The sequence below is a fragment of the Entelurus aequoreus genome, linkage group LG08 (genome assembly GCF_033978785.1).
Source record: "Entelurus aequoreus isolate RoL-2023_Sb linkage group LG08, RoL_Eaeq_v1.1, whole genome shotgun sequence".
In the NCBI taxonomy this organism is placed as follows: domain Eukaryota; kingdom Metazoa; phylum Chordata; class Actinopteri; order Syngnathiformes; family Syngnathidae; genus Entelurus; species Entelurus aequoreus.
The window spans coordinates 27,060,326-27,078,800 of NC_084738.1; positions in this window are offsets into that span (position 1 = coordinate 27,060,326).

Genomic DNA, 18,475 nt, shown 5'->3' on the forward strand with positions numbered 1-18,475 from the left:
AATCAATCAATCAAAGTTTAGAGAGCAGAAAAAAACGGCAGATCAACTGGTCTAAAAAGGGGGTCTATTTAAAGGCTAGAGTATACAAATGAGTTTTAATTTGGGACTTAAATGCTTCTACTGAGGTAGCATCTCTAACTGTTACCGGTAGGGCATTCCAGAGTAGAAAACTCTCTATAGCCCGCAGACTTTTTTTTGGCCCCTGGGAATCACTAATAAGCCGGAGTTCTTCGAACGCAGATTTCTTGCCAGGACATATGGTACAATACAATCAGCAAGATAGGATGGAGCTAGACCGTGTAGTATTTTATACGTAAGTGGTAAAACCTTAAAGTCGCATCTTAAGTGCACAGGAAGCCAGTGCAGGTGAGCCAGTATAGGCGTAATATGATCAAACTTTCTTCTTCTTGTCATATTGTGATATATTGCTTTTTGTGTCTTATATTTACATTTCAACTTTATAAATACGAGAAAAGAAACTGTGTGGTTATTAATAGTAGTCACACTTTGGCCAAAATGACGTCAATCAACAGAGAACTCCTGCATTGTACAAATCCATCATCTCCATACGGGTTAGCAACACATTTGGCGTCATAATGAAGTTCCAATTATACTCCAGTAAATGCCAGTCAAATAAGTAAACACATGTTTAAATGTGAATATGTATTTTTGCAGAGTACACACGTGTCCCACACACCATGCAGGTGGCCGACCAGCATAACAAACAGCGTAATTAGCCGCAGGTGAACGTCATGTGTCACTTAAGTGCTGCAAAATATTGCAAGAATAATGAGCGCGGCGCAAGAAAGGAAACAAGTACGCTTCAGCGATTATGAATATTGTCGAAAGCGCACAACCTGCCAGATGAAGTAGCGTCTGGCAGACTTAATAACACAAAGAAAGGTGAGGTCGTCGTGTATTGCAGTGCAGGGGAAATGGGATGTGAGGAGGGGGAGAGACATATAACTTGCTGCCTGTGGAGAACCAGCCAAGACTAAATACGCTTTTATGGCTTTCCAAAATAAAGCTTCGAGGACATGAAATTTTGAACAAAGTCATTGGCTATGTACTGTACGTACTGTATGTACTGTATGTGTTATTAATAATATGAGAACAGAAGACAATATAATGTTCGTCTGACAATTCACCACCAAATTGTTAAACCCAAATTATATTTTAATGACATGTTATACTATCTATAAAACTTTAAAATTAAAAAAAATGTAAAACCCCTGTGATTATTTCCAGTCTTAAAAGAGACACATTGTATGAACCTGTGACATCATTAGTTTCCCCTTCTGTTGTACTCAGTCCACCACTAAGCATTTTATATGCTTTTATTGGAATCCAAGCTATGGTAAAATTAGAAGAATATAAAACTAACAAACATATTCATATATTGTTTGAGAATATTTGAGTTTTGTCCTATAATAAGTCACAAAAGCTGCCCAATCATGTCCTTATTTTCTGCCAGGCGTGTACAAAGTGCAGTAAAGGGGGACATTTTTAGTCCACACTTTGTTTTTTTTACTATTCGGCTGTCTGCATTTTGTGAAAAATAAAACACCTGAGATATTGTCCCTCCATGACAGTTTTGGACTTGTGTTTATCTTCCTGGGCTTGGTGTTTATTTTCTTTCCAGTACTCTTTGTTTCCATTTCCTGTGTGCTTTCATTTCCTGCCATTTCATCTCTGGCTTGAGCGCTGCCTCCCTCACCTGGCCCTGATTGGCAATCAGGACACACCTGCTACCTACTGATACTTAACCGAAAAAGTGTTGACCTTTTCTGTGCACTTCCGAGCTACATAAGTTCTCCTAGCTGCACTTGCTCTCATTAGATACATTTTTACCTGTGTTGCGCCTGTCGTCTCTGCATCCTGGGGTCACAAATTCCAGCTTTGCTTGTGTCAACCTGTCAGATACTGTATGTTATGTTAGAGTACACTAACTGTCCCCTAAAACAAAAGATAAGGCAGGGCTATTCAACTGGCGGTCTGGGGGCCAAATCCGGCCCGGAAATGACATCATTCCGGCCCCTGACTTCAATTCAAAACTTGGGGGACAAACATTTTTGCAGCCAATTCCTAAAATTCCTGTTTCTGTTGGAACACACATTGGCAGATCTTTGCATTGACATTGTAACCTTGCTAGCAAACATAGAACACCACTAAGCATCAAAAACATTTTTGTCACTTCGACGCAACTCTGGTTGACTTTCAAGTAGTTCTGATCGCCAAACAGAGAAAATAATGAATGAATTGAATAGGGTTGTCCCCATACAACTTTTTCACCTCCGATACGCTATCGATATTGGAGTCTTGAGTATTGGGCGATACTGACTATTTTGTAGTTCGAAATACTAGAAAAGATTTGATCAAGTGAAATTACTTAAAGAACAATGGAAGTTATGAAAAATATTAACCCAGTGCTCCTCAAACTTTTACCACCAATGCCGTAGACTGAAAAGTCAAAGTATGCCGGGTTCATTTTGATACATATTTTAATTTATTTTGTTGTTGTTTTTCCCATATGGATTTCTTTACCGATATTATGTTGCTGGCCAACATAACTCAAGCTGTGGGCCGCAAATGGCCCCCGAGCCACATTTTGGACAACACTGCACTAACCTTATGATAAATATGATTATAATAAGATTATGCTTTTTAAGTGGAGTGGTCATTTGTTTTCAGCGACATCTAGTGGTCACAATATTTCAATAAATTTAACTCCTGATGCTGTAAGTCGGGGGTCCCCCAAATTATTATTTTTTAAAATCTGTCCTTTCTATTACATTTTCTACCGCTTGTTACTCTCGAGGTCTCCTAGACGCTCAGGCTAACCATGTTGTCTAAAAATGCATTTTCCTCAACGATAACGTGACATCATCGCGCCTCAGTAATTTTTTTAATCCAATGCCGCCCCCGAGTCAAAAATGTTGGGGACCCCTGCTGTAAGTTGTTGCTGGATACTTTCTATTGTGTTTGGATACTTCGTTTATGTGAGTAACATGCAACTATAATTATTTGCAGTGATGGGCAGTAGCAAGCTACATGTAGCTAACGTAGCTTAACTACATTTTCCAGTAGCTTAGCTACTTTTTAACGAATAGCTTTTCCTGTAGCTTAGCTACTTTTAGACCCATGTAGCGAGCATCATCGCTACAAAGCTACAAGCTACAAAGAGAAAAAAAATGGACTGTGAATCCAGGCCCTCAAAAAATATGGAGATAATACATTGACCTGGATGAATGAGAACATCATACATAGGGAGAACATCCATGATGATTGGTTGGTGTTCGTATGATGAGTCACAATTGGCTAAGGTTAGAGTGAAACATTACATACTGGTCAATCAGAGGCACGATAAGGCGGATCATCAAAACTAGTAAGTAAAATCATAACAGACACGCACTCATGTCACATGACGACAAAGGAGTCAGAGACAGAGGGACGCTTCAAGCTGACCACTCAAAAAAAGAAAAAAAGAAACATACTTTAAAAATGACAGAGGCATTCTCTCCCGCAGATTAGATTTTTCCTTTTGTGACGAAGACGACGTGCAGGAAACCCACAACAATGCGTGTCCTTGGCTATATTTAGACACATGTATGCGTTTAGCGAAAACAATGCCCAAAACCTTAGTTTTCAGTTGTTTATTAAGCAAACTAAAATCAAAACTGCTCTCTTCATCTACGACGTCCCACACAAATTTAGGAACACACATTAAGGTGAGTTGAGTTCATGAAAAGTTTTACTACACATAACAATTATCAACTGTCCCCACACAAGTCATTGTTTTTTTTTTGGTCAAGATATAGATAGATGCTGTTTTTTACTGTACGTAGAGAAAATGAATAACATTATAGGGGTGGGCCAAAGAAAAGGCAAACTAAATAAATTCATACAGGGGGGCGCAGGGACCTCTAGAGGTAGTTGTAGCTAAATGACACAAACTTAATAATAATGGACCTTAAGTGGGTCCATTTGTACACTCTCAGTTACATTAACATTGATATTGTACATGTGGGCTCATAGATATAAATGCCGTTAAATGTACCTTTGAGGTGTAGCTTGTAATGTAGCTTGCTACTGAAGCGTATTTCTGGTTTTGTCAAAAAGTTGCTTTATTACAAGCGAGCGTCATTAAACAGGTCTGCAGTACCTGGAGGAACTCCGGTAAAAAAATGGAGGACTCCTACCTGGAGAAGCCAAACCATCAGTTTTTATATTCCATCTTTCTGTCTCTGGGTGTGTGTGCTAAGTCAGGAGAGTGCATCCTGACCATAATAGGAGATGTTCGTGTGTAAGTGTCTGTAAGTGTCTGCTTTAAGTCATAACTCAAATGTTGGCGTTGAACTAGACAGGTAGTCTTTTCTCAAGGATATGGTTATCACTTTTGCATTCCGAAGTCCCAATTACAAACTCTTTTCCTACAAGAAGTGATCCAATCCATCTGCGAATATCAAACTAAGAGGCCTTATCTATTTATGTGCTCAAACTGAAATACCATTATTTAATTAAACTTGGTGGTTTGCTTTCTCCAAGGTGAATATAAACATTTACCATACGTAGAACATAATATGAGTTAATTAATTCACTTCACTACAATTCTACAGGAATAGCTTCCCCTGTAGCTTAGCTACATTTAATTAAGAGTAACTTATAGTTTAGCGTACTACATTTTCCAAGTAGCTTGCCCATAACTGATCATTTGATACTTGTTTGTGTTGACAGATGTTGTGTTTTTGACTGCAATATTGTTCATTTAGGGCAGTGTGTCATGACCCGATGTACCGGGTCCTGTTTCGTGTTGTGTTTTGATTATTAGTGACGACGCGGCGCGGTTGGGAGCGTGGCCGTGCCAGCAACCTGAGGGTTCCTGGTTCAATCCCCACCTTCTGCCAACCTCGTCACGTCCGTTGTGTCCTTGAGCAAGACACTTCACCCTTGCTCCTGATGGGTTGTGGTTAGAGCCTTGCATGGCAGCTCCCGCCATCAGTGTGTGTGTGAATGGGTGAATGTGGAAATAGTGTCAAAGCTCTTTGAGTACCTTGAAGGTAGAAAAGTGCTGTACCCATTTTAGTTTAGGATTCGTAGTCCCACCTGTCTCCTTAGTCAATCACTCCCCTTTATATTCTTAGGTCACCCAGCCTTAGTCGCTGGGTAAATGTTTGCTACTCCCGACAGTTGCGTTTTCTTGTTTTGTTCCACGCTTAAATACTTTCATGCTGTTCGCCCTTGGCGACTGTTTGTCTGCTTTGGCTCCACGCTATGTCATCTAAGATTTTGTATTTTTTTGCCTTGCCTTGTGGAATTACAACAGATTTTTACCTGCTGCTTTCTGCTTGGTTTTCTGCTTTGGTGAGAACACAACCCTTGCAGCTATGCGACGCCTCGAACGCAACACAGTGCTTCTCCATTTTCTGTTACACCCCCCTAGGAAGAAGAAAAAATGTTACGCCCCCTTACCCCGACTGTAAACAGTATCATTTGTCTATAAAACGTATTGCAAGTACACCATGAAAACCAAAGATCAACTTACAACAAAAAAAATATTTTATCAATACTGATTTTAGTCTGTAACAGAGAATATTTAAGATGCACCGATTTGCCTTCAAGTAAATAAAAATAAAAATAGTTATTTGAACTCTGTACAGTTTTTGACCGATTTTAACCATTTGATACTGAATAATAGGGCTGTGAATCTTTGGGTGTCCCACGATTCGATTCAATATCGATTCTTGGGGTCACGATTCGATTCAAAATCTTTTTTTTTTTTAATTCAACACGATTCTCTATTCAAAAACGATTTTTTTCCCGATTCAAAGGGATTCTCTATTCTTTCAATACATAGGATTTCTGCAGGATCGACCCCAGTCTGCTGACATGCAAGCAGAGTAGTAGATTTTTGTAAAAAGCTTTTATAATTGTAAAGGACAATGTTTTATCAACTGATTGCAATAATGTAAATTTGTTTTAACTATTAAATGAACCAAAAATATGACTTATTTTATCTTTGTGAAAATATTGGACACTGTGTGTTGTCAAGCTTATGAGATGCGATGCAAGTGTAAGCCACTGTGACACTATTGTTCATTTTTATTTTTTATTGTTTTTATAAATGTCTAATGATAATGTCAATGAGGGATTTTTAACCACTACTATGTTGAAATTGTAACTAATATTGATACTGTTGTTGATAATATTCATTTTTGTTTCACTACTTTTGGTTTGTTCTGTGTCATGTTTGTGTCTCCTCTCAATTAATAATAATAATAATAATACCTGGGATTTATATAGCGCTTTTCTAAGTACCCAAAGTCGCTTTACATGTTAAAAACCCATCATTCATTCACACCTGGTGGTGGTAAGCTACTTTCGTAGCCACAGCTGCCCTGGGGTAGACTGACGGAAGCGTGGCTGCCAATTTGCGCCTACGGCCCCTCCGACCACCACCTATCATTCATTCAACATTCATTCACCGGTGTGAGCGGCACCGGGGGCAAGGGTGAAGTGTCCTGCCCAAGGACACAACGGCATGGTAAGAGGCGGGGAGCGAACCTGCAACCCTCAGGTTTCTGACACGGGCGCTCTACCCACTACGTCATGCCGCCCCAATTGCTCTGTTTATTGCAGTTCTGAGTGTTGCTGGGGTCGGGTTTGGTTTTGGAATTGGATTGCATTGTTATGGTATTGCTGTGTATTGTTTTGTTGGATTGATTAATTTAAAAAAATTAAAAAAATTTAAAATATTATTTATTTTATTTTTTATTTTTTATTTAACCCTTGTGGGGTGTTCATATTGTTGTTACTCAGCCAGTGTTCGTGGGTCTGATGGACCCATTGCATTTTGTAGCTATAAAAGGCCTCACAATCAAACACTTTTATGTTAAAATACTGACTTATCCCAAAAAACATCTGTAATGAAGTGCTTCGAGAGGCTGGTTAAGGAATACATTGTCTCCAGACTTCCCCCCACATTCGACCCATACCAGTTTGCTTATCGCCCTAACCGCTCCACAGAGGACGCCATCTCCTCTGCACTCCACCTGAGCTTAGCACATCTGGAAGGAAAGGACACACACGTGCGGATGTTGTTTCTGGACTTCAGCTCGGCATTCAACACCATCATCCCGCAGCACTTGGTGAGCAAACTGGCCCCCCTTGGATTCAGTACCCCCCCATGCAACTGGCTGCTTGACTTCCTCACAGACAGACCACAGTCTGTGAGAGTAGGCAACAACACCTACAGTGCCATCTACCTGAGCACCGGCGACCCCCAGGGCTGCGTCCTGAGTCCGCTGCTGTTCTCTTTGATGACCCATGACTGCCGCGCCAGGTCCACTACTAACCACATTGTGAAGTTTGCGGACGACATGACAGTAGTGGGCCTCATCCGTGACAACAACGACATGGACTACAGGGAGGAGGTGAAACATCTGGTTGACTCGTGCAGAGCCAACAACCTGGTCCTGAACGTCGACAAGACCAAGGAGATCATCGTCGACTTCAGGAAGCACCAGTCCAGCCACGCTCCACTCTTCATCAACGGCACAGCGGTGGAGATGGTAAGCAGCACCAAGTTCCTGGGGGTGCAAATAACTGACAATATAACCTGGTCCCTACACACCGGAGCTCTTGGAAAAAGAGCTCAGCAGCGCATGCACTTTTTGCGTTGGATGAAAAGAGCACAGCTCCCTGCCCCCATTCTCACCACATTCTACAGAGGCACTATAGAGAGCCTGCTGACCAACTGCTTCTCTGTCTGGACTGGAGCCTGCAATGCCTCAGACTGGAAGTCTCTCCAGAGAGTGGTGAGGACGGCGGAAAAGATCATCAGGACTCCTCTTCCTCCTATCCAGGAGATCGCAAAAAGCCGCTGCCTGACCAGGGCTCAGAAAATCTGCAGAGACTCCTTCCACCCCCACCAAGGACTGTTTTCACTGCTGGACTCTAGAAAGAGGTTCCGCAGCCTCCGTAGCAGAACCTCCAGGTTCTGTAACATCTTCTTCCCTCAGGCCATAAGACTCTTGAACACATCATAATAATCCCCTCAATTCCTCCCAAAAATGGATTAACTTGCTGGAATATAAAGACAATATAACATACATCCATGAATGTGGATGCATATGCAAAAGTGCTATATATTTATCTGTACAGTAATCTATTTATTTATATATGCACCTTATTGCTTTTTTATCCTGCACTACCATGAGTTAATGCAACAACATTGTGTTCTTATCTGTACTGTACAGTTCAAATTTGAACGACAATAAAAAGTAAGTCTAAGTCTAAGACCCACAAACACTGGCTGAGTAACAACAATATGAACGTTGCATGGACATTTATCTGCCAGTTTCTGCATCCCACAGTGATTCTTCTTTTGTGTTTCTGCACCTGCGCTTCCCACACAAGGTTGCAACATTGTTTGTCAACACCGTCTGCTCTCATTTTGTCGCACATTTGACCCTCTGATGTTCTGTGTACCTACACTCTGTCCTCCCCCTGTCTGTGTGTGTGTGTGTGTGTGTGTGTGTGTGTGTGTGTGTGTGTGTGTGTGTGTGTGTGTGTGTGTGTGTGTGTGTGTGTGTGTGTGTGTGTGTGTGTGTGTGTGTGTGTGTGTGTGTGTGTGTGGTACACAGAACATCAATTTCCACACTTCTATTAGCCCTGGGTCCAGTGGACCCGTGTGTTCATTAAATATGTATTCTGATATATGTTCTTCACAGAAAATGAGCCAAAGCCAGTGAATCTCAGTTTGAAAAATGTATTAATTGTATCATTTTTCTTTTAATAAAAATCGAAAACGGGTCCCACAGACCCGAACACCACACAAGGGTTAAAAAAAAATTCGATTTTTTTTAAAAATGAGAATCGATTCTGAATCGCACAACGTGAGAATCGCAATTCGAATTTGAATCGATTTTTTCCCACACCCTTACTGAATAATAAAATAAACTCAAGAAAAAAAATGATCAACAACTTTAACTAAGTAGCACAGTATATGAAACACTTTATTTAACCTACAAAACAAAAATGAATGAATCCATATGTGCTAATGTAGGTTAGACCTGCTCAGTGGTTTGTGGTTAGAGTGTCTGCCCTGGGACTGGAAGGTCGTGAGTTCAAACCAAAGACTATAAAAATGGGACCCATTGGCTCCCTGCTTGGCACTCGGCATCAAGGGTTGAAATTGGGGTTTAAATCACCAAATGATTCCCGAGCGCAGCCACAGCTGCTGCTCACTGCTCCCCTCACCTCCCAGAGGTTGAACATGGGGATGGGTCAAATGGAGAGGATAATTTCACCACACCTAGTGTGTGTGTGACTATCGTTGGGACTTTAAATTTAATTTGTATTCATCAAAAGGATGGCTACAATGAGCATGTTTGTAGATTTTTGAAGTGGGGTTTGAAGCACAATACTGCAGGATACTGAAAAAGCATGTTCTTAGGGGGTCACATGTGCCCCCACATGTAGCCTACTATGTTTACCTTTTGTAAATGACTTCACTAAAATACAAGAAAAGACCAACCTTGTGTGCTTATCGTGGACATTTAGATTTCAGATGCAAGCCGTTATCATTCGATTACTTTTTTTCTGATTTTGGATCAGAACACCCCTAGAATTAAATCCCATGCTTGAACCAAAACCTTTATGAACTGCCCATGCAATTTTAAAAGTGCATATTAACGTTTGCAAGTACGGCATACGAAATGTTCTATCTCGCACCTCCCCTGCAGATGGGTCGATTGCATTACATTTTTAATCAGATTAACAAAAATGGATTAAGGCGCGTAAAGGGCTAAATTCAAGTTTTTAGGAATATTTACAAACAGAGTGATTGCCAAGGGATGTCACATTGAAAGCCTTGCATGTCATGTGGTTCCACTTTTTATTGTGATTGTCTTCCTCTTCATTATTCACTCACAGATCGCATGCAGCCGCCAGCACTTGTGGCAAAATGTCTTCCATGTGTGCCTAATTGCCTGGGTACAGGTATTTAACGCGAGGTGAAGTCATTAACACGGGCACACACTTGTCAGATGTGAAGCCAGCTGCTATTTGGCTGACTGACTGGATGAACAAAATCAATGGCAACTTTGAAAAAATGAACATGTCTGGAGACAAGACTGTTTGTTGCAAGGTTGTATTTGTATTTTTGTAACCCTAATATGAGTGCTATGATCTTCTGATGACGTCATGACATCATTGCCTTTCAGTGTATTTGCTCAAATTATGCTGATAGTATATATTTATACCATGAATTGATTAACGTGGACCCCGACTTAAACAAGTTGAAAAACGTATTCGGGTGTTACCATTTAGTGGTCAATTGTACGGAATATGTACTGTACTGTGCAATCTACTAATAAAAGTCTCAATCAATCAATCAATCAAAATATGTTGACAATGCAGAAAAATACAAATAGTTTGGTTTCGGTGGCCCTCAGATAATGACTCACCTGTTTGGAAATGAATTATGGTTCTATTAAAACATGAGCTGTATAGCAATATACAAGTCAACATGCCCACCTAGTGTCTGAATCTGATTAGTTCAGTCACATTTACATATAGCTTATTTATTGGGCTACACTACGAGACAAAATATGATATGATGCAGCACAGATCTAAAGCAAAAGAAGCTACATTCACATAAGGCGGTGGCTCTGATTAGTTTTTAAATATTTTTTTGGAATTTTTGCATGCAATTTGCTGTTATTTTAAGGCCTTGCCGTGTCTTTGGTTATTTTAATGTTTGAGGATTGCGGTAAAAGCACTCTAAGTATATTGTATATGCTTTTATTGGAATCCAAGCTATGGTAAAATTAGAAGAATATAAAACTAACAAACATATTCATATATTGTTTGAGAATATTTGAGTTTCGTCCTATAATAAGTCACAAAAGCTGCCCAATCATGTCCTTATTTTTTGCCAGGCGTGTACAAAGTGCACTACAGGGGCCATTTTTAGTCCACACTTAGTTTTTTTACTATTCGGCTGTCTGCATTTTGTGAAAAATAAAACAAATTAATTTCTGACATATTGTCCCTCCATGACTGTTTTGGACGTGGTGTTTATTTTTGTTCCAGTACTCTTGTTTCTATTTCCTGTGTGCTTTCATTTCCTGCCATTTCATCTCTGGCTTGAGCGCTGCCTCCCTCACCTGGACCTGATTGGCAATCAGGACACACCTGCTACCTACCGATACTTAGTCAAACAAGTTTTGACCTTTTTTGTGCACTTCCTAGCTACATAATTTCTCCTAGCTGCACTTGCTCTCGTTAGATACATTTGTGTTGGGCCCGTTGTCTCTGCATCCTGGGGTCACAAGTTCCAGCTTTGCTTGTGTCAACCTGACAGATACTGTACATTATTTTAGAGTACACTTACTGTCCCCTTAGACAAAAGATAAGGCAGGGGTATTCAACTGGCTGTACGGGGGCCAAATCCGGGCCGGAAATTACATAATTCCTTACTTCAGTTCAAAACTTGGGAGAAAAAACAGTTTTGCAGCCAAATCCTAAAATTCTGGTTTCTGTTGGAACACACATTGGCAGATCCTTGCATTGACATTGTAACCTTGCTAGCAAACTTGTTATTTACACAACTCAAGGCACTCCTTTTAGGCAGTTAACATTTTTTCTTGTAGTTTTGACTTACGTAACTAACAACTATGCAACTTGTCATTTGTTCAACTTCTTTAGTTATACTAGCGGTGTTCCTCAAGGTTCAATTTTAGGTCCTCTCTTTTACTTCATGTAGACCAGTGGTCCCCAACCACCGGGCCACGGCCCGGTACCGGTCCGTGGATCGATTGGTACAGGGCCGCACAAGAAATTAAAAAAATAAATAATTATTTTTTTTTTAAAGTTTATTTTTTATTTTTTATTAAATCAACATAAAAAACACAAGGTACACTTACAATTAGTGCACCAACCCAAAAAACTCCCTTGTTGTTTCTTTCTGTTATTAATATTTCTGGTTCCTACATTATATATCAATATAGATCAATACAGTCTGCAGGGATACAGTCCGTAAGCACACATGATTGTATTTCTTTATGACAAAAAAAAAAAAATGTATTTGAATACCCCTGAGCTAAGGTGTGGAGGTTTTGTTCTGATATATTAGCATACTGTATATTAACCTATGGGTTGCATCTTTATTTTACAAATTGTATACATTTTTGAGTATGCGGTACTCGGTGGGAAAGGTTAGGACACCCATGCTTTATGAATCTGTATTTGTTTCATGGGACAATGTACATTGAAATACAAAAAAGTACAGTAAGTGTAGGCAGCAGATTGTAGCCACAGGCTCATTTTCATCTGTCGAGGTTGATGGTACTGCACAACGAAACATGTACATAAAAATCAGACGATATCCGTATCAGACATCATAAACTGTACAATAAAACACATACTCAGATATAACAAAAAGATGGAAACTCACAGCACAGTAGTTTGCTGCATTACCTCATCTTACGCTAGATCAGGAATTAGGTGACTATTGTAATTAAAGAGCATAAGGCAAATGGAAAAGTGCTAAAGTGCAAGGATTGCATAAAAATGTATATTACAAAAAAATGCTAAATTATATAGCACATTATCACAAAACCAAACACTCAGATTATAATATTTTTAATTAAAATTACTGGAGTGCTAAGGTGTTTGATTAGAAAATACCTATATTGTCTTTTTCTGTCAAATGTCTCCTTATTTACGGTAAATTGTGTAGATTCTATTTTAAAATTTTAGACATTTTAATATGACCTTTGAAGGAGAGCGTTTTGAATTTGAGGACACACCTAGTGTTTAACCTCATTGACTACCTTTAGTTATTCCCCTCTGAATAATACATTAGATCGAGAAATGTTTCATGCCTATCGTTTTTTGCCTGTTTAATGAGGCAAGATACACTATATTGCCAAAAGTATTTGGCCACCTGCCTTGACTCACATATGAACTTGAAGTGCCATCCCATTCCTAACTCATGGGGTCCAATATGATGCCGGTCCACCTTTTGCAGCTATTACACCTTCAACTCTTCTGAGTAGGCTGTCCACAAGGTTGCGGAGTGTGTTTATAGGAATTTCCCACCATTCTTCCAAAAGCGCATTGGTGCGGTCACACACTGATCTTGGTCAAGAAGGCCTGGCTCTCAGTCTCCGTTCTAATTCATCCCAAAGGTGTTCTATCGGGTTCAGGTCAGGACTCTGTGCAGGCCAGTCAAGTTCATCCACACCAGACTCTGTCACCCATGTCTTTATGGACCTTGCTTTGTGCACTGGTGTACAGTCATGTTGGAAGAGGAAGGGGCCCGCTCCAAACTGTTCCCACAAGCTTGGGAGCATGGAATTGTCCACAATGTTTTGGTATCCTGGAGCATTCAAAATTCCTTTCACCAGAACTAAGGGGCCAAGCCCAACTCCTGGAAAAACCACCCCACACCATAATTCCTCCTCCACCAAATTTCACACTCGGCACAATGCAGTCCGAAATGTACCGTTCTCCTGGAAACCTCCAAACCCAGACTCGTCCATCAGATTGTCTGATGGAAAAGGGTGATTCATCACTCCAGAGAACGCGTCTCCACTGCTCTAAAGTCCAGTGGCGACGTGCTTTACACCACTGCATCAGACGCTTTGCATTGGACTTGGTGATGTATGGCTTAGATGCAGCTGCTCTGCCATGGAAACCCATTCCATGAAGCTCTCTGCGTACTGTATGTGGGCTAATTGGAAGGTCACATGAAGTTTGTAGCTCTGTAGCAACTGACTGTGCAGAAAGTCGGCGACCTCTTTGCACTATGCGCTTCAGCATCCGCTGACCCCTCTCTGTCAGTTTACGTGGCCTACCACTTCGTGGCTGAGTTGCTGTTGTTCCCAAACTCTTCCATTTTCTTATAATAAATCCGACAGTTGATTTTGAAATATTTAGGAGCGAGGAAATTTCAAGACTGGATTTATTGCACAGTTGGCATCTATGACAGTTCCACGCTGGAAATCACTGAGCTCCTGAGAGCGGCCCATTCTTTCACAAATGTTTGTAGAAACAGTCTCCATGCCTAAGTGCTTGATCCTATGCACCTGTGGCCGGGCCAAGTGATTAGGACACCCGATTTTGATCATTTGGATGGGTGGCCAAATACTTTTGGCAATATAGTGTATATTGAGCCAGTGTTTGAGAGCTGAAGAGAGCACTTTAGAAGTGCATCGTCAATGTATGACTGAATGTCAACTTCCTTGCAGACTCCGGGAGGATTATTAATGTACATACAAAATAACATTTGCCCCAAGATTGATCCTTGAGGAACCCCTGCATTACAATGTATAAGCGATGATCTCTCTCTATTATTCACAGTATACTCTTTTCTATTGATAGGATAACAGTCCATCCAATTAACAGCTTCACTTAAAGGCCTACTGAAATGATTTTTTTTTATTCAAACGGGGATAGCAGATCCATTCTATGTGTCATACTTGATCATTTCGCGATATTGCCATATTTTTGCTGAAAGGATTTAGTATAGAACAACGACGATAAAGTTTGCAACTTTTGGTCGCTTATAAAAAAGCCTTGCCTATACCGGAAGTAGCGTGACGTCACAGGAGGAAGGATTCCTCACATTTCCCCGTTGTTTACAATGGAGCGAGAGAGATTCGGACCGAGAAAGCGACGATTACCCCATTAATTTGAGCGAGGATGAAAGATTTGTGGATGAGGAACGTTAGAGTGAAGGACTAGAGTGTAGTACAGGGTGTATCTTTTTTCGCTCTGACCGTAACTTAGGTACAAGGGTTCATTGGATTCCACACTTTGTCCTTTTTCTATTGTGGATCACGGATTTGTATTTTAAATCACCTCGGATACTATATCCTCTTGAAAATGAGAGTCGAGAATGCGAAATGGACATTCACAGTGACTTTTATCTCCACGACAATACATCGGTGAAGCTCTTTAGCTACAGAGCTAACGTGATAGCATCAGGCTCAAATGCAGATAGAAACAACATTTGAAAAAACCCTGACTGGAAGGATAGACAGAAGATCAACAATACTATTAAACCATGAACATGTAAATACACGGTTAATAATTTCCAGCTTGGCAAAGCTTAACAATTGAAGCTAACTACGAAGTGGCGGCGGCGGGCGTTGTAGCTTTCGACGACATCAGAGTCGGCAAGAAACATATATTTCCCCAAAGTTACGTACGTGACATGCACATAGCGACACGCACGTACGGGCAAGCGATCAAATGTTTGGAAGCCAAAGCTGTACTCACGGTAGTGCGTCTTCTATCCAACTCAAACACAACACAACCTCCTGATTGTGTTGCTGTAGCCTGCCGCTAATACACCGATCGCACCTACAACTTTCTTATTTGCAGTCTCCATTGTCCATTAAACAAATTGCAAAAGATTCACCAACACAGATGTCCAGAATACTGTGGAATTGTTCGATGAAAACAGAGCAGTTTGTATGGTGACACATTGGGTACGAATACTTCCGTTTCCGTCGTGACGTCACGCGCATACGTCGTCATACATAGACGTTTCCAACCGGAAGTTTAGCGGGAAATTTTAAATTGCACTTTATAAGTTAACCCGGCCGTATTGGCATGTGTTGCAATGTTAAGATTTCATCATTGATATATAAACTATCAGACTGTGTGGTCGGTAGTAGTGGGTTTCAGTAGGCCTTTAAAAAGTTAAAATGGGTCAACTATAACAAGAGAACTTTGCGGTTTGGTGATCAAAGAAGCAGTTAATATGATATAAAATATGAAGTATGGTTTGACTGATATTCAAAATATATCACGATTCAGTCTTATATTCGACTTAATTAGGTGATTGATTCAAGACAGTCGCCACGCAGCATGTCTTAGTACTGTGTGTGTGTGTGTGTATATACTGCATACAGGAGAAACGTCACAGGGCTTCCTTTTCAAGTGTATCTGTGGTCAGCACATGGTCATTGTAAACATTTATGGACATGCTTGTGCATCGGGTAAAGTAAGGATGCAGCTGGTGAAGCCAGACACCCGTCAGGTGTTTGATCATCCACATGACAAACACAAAGTGTATCGTGGTCTTGACTTTGTCTTTCATCAAATCCAGTCATCATTGGCCTTTTAGGTGCCTTGTTGACACTGTATCTGACTATAGAATGTATCCTGTGTGTTATCTGACAGCAAGGAGAATGATTACATGAGTAATGGGCGGCCCCAGGTGAAGGGATCATCATTCCTCTGTAATCAGAATGACAATAGACCCAAGACAAAGTTATTGATCAAATAAGGATCTTGAGAATTCATACCTGCTAGGCCATCTGATTGATTGTAGATCATCTTGGAATAATCCTAATGGGGTGGTCATGACGTCATGTTCCGTCACTGTCCAAACAAACCTGGGAGGAGCAGAGAGGAAGAGGGTCATTGGGGACAAGATGACCAGCATTGTGTGTGTGTGTGTGTGTGTGTGTGTGTGTGTGTGTGTGTGTGTGTGTGTGTGTGTGTGTGTGTGTGTGTGTGTGTGTGTGTGTGTGTGTGTGTGTGTGTGTGTGTGTGTGTGTGTGTGTGTGTGTGTGTGTGTGCGCACGCTTGTGTGTGTCCATGTTCGGGGCACGTTAACAATGCGCGTCATGTGCGTCATGGCTCCTGCTCTTCGTTTGCTTTCTTGCAACTGGCTTCACACTGATAACAGACTGATGGCGAGGGTTAAAAAGAAATGATGATGGAGAAACTTTACTTTGCTTCAACCGTTGACAACCCCGGTGTAAAATACAACTCCCGAAGCGTTGTTGTAAAAATACAATGAGTAGTTATGCCAAGTCATGATAACCTTTTACTTGCTATTGTGCAATATCAAAATGAATGCCAGTTTTTACCTCTTTTTAATGATCCTGTTTGGATGCAGGTATGCTATTTCTAGTGTTGTCAAATGATACATTTTATTTATTTAATCAGTTGAGTCACATTTTTGAATTTGGGTTTTATTTTATTATTTATTGCCGGAGTGTCATACAGGAATATGTTTTCTTTGTTTTACGTGATTGCACATACAGTCGTGGTCAAAAGTTGACATACACTTGTAAAGAACATAATGTCGTGGCTGTCTTGAGTTTCCAATAATTTCTACAACTCTTATTTTTTTGTCATAGAGTGATTGGAGCACATACTTCAACTTGTTGGTCACAAAAACATTCATGTAGTTTGGTTCTTTTATGAATTTATTATGGGTCTACTGAAAATGTGACCAAATCTGCTGGGTCAAAAGTATACATACAGAAATGTTAATATTTGGTTACATGTCCCTTGGCAAGTTTCACTGCAATAATGCGCTTTTGGTAGCCATCCACAAGCTTCTGGCAAGCTTCTGGTTGAATTCTTGACCACTCCTTTTGACAAAATTGGTGCAGTTCAGCTAAATGTGTTGGTGTTCCAGCAGATTTGGTCACATTTTCAGTAGACCCATAATAAATTCAAAAAAGAACCGAACTTCATGAATGTTTTTTGTGACCAACAAGTATGTGCTCCAATCACTCTATCAAAAAAAAAAAAAGAGTTGTAGAAATTATTGGAAACTCAACACAGCCATGACATTATGTTCTTTACAAGTGTGTGTGAACTCTTGACCACGACTGTACTTCATTTACTCAAACTTGGTAACAGTTTTATTCAGTGAGGGTGTGTTTTAAAGTGAAATTTGCCAGCGATTACAACAGTCAAAGTCTCCTCTCTCATCTTTGGTCGGACGTTTGCATTGACCTGATCACTGGCGATACAAAAACCCACACCGCTTTTCAGTGGTTAAGGCGGGGGTCAGCAACCCGCGGCTCTAGAGCCGCAGGCTCTTTAACGCCGCCCGAGTGGCTCCCTGGACCTCTTTCAGAGATGTGTGAAAATGAAAAAAGATGAAGTAAAATATATATTTTTTGTTTTAATATATTTTGTGTAGGAGAACAAAGATGATACACACCTTCCTTCTTGTTAGAAATCACAATGTTTATGTTATACATGCTTCACTGATGAGAGTATTTGGCAAGCACCGTTTTGTCCTACTAATTTCAGCGATCCTTGAACTCATCGTAGTTTGTTTACATGTACAACTTTCTCCGATGTTGCCACAGAAAGCTGTGTTTTGTGCCTCTCCTTCTTTGTCTCATTTTGTCCACCAAACATGTTATGCTGTGCGTAAATCGCACAAGGGTGAGCTTTGTTTACTCTAATGATATGCTGGAGTGCTTAACAGGCATATTTGGTCAGTGCATGACTGCAAGCTAATCGATGCTAACATGCTATTTAGGCTAGCTGTATGTACATATTGAATCATTGTGCCTCGTTTGTAGATACATTTGTGGTCATTTAATTTCCTTTGCTTATGTCCTCTGTGTATTTCATTGATAGTTGCATGTCTCATGACACATTATCTGTATGTAATATTGGCTGCATTTTTGATAGTTGTTTGTGT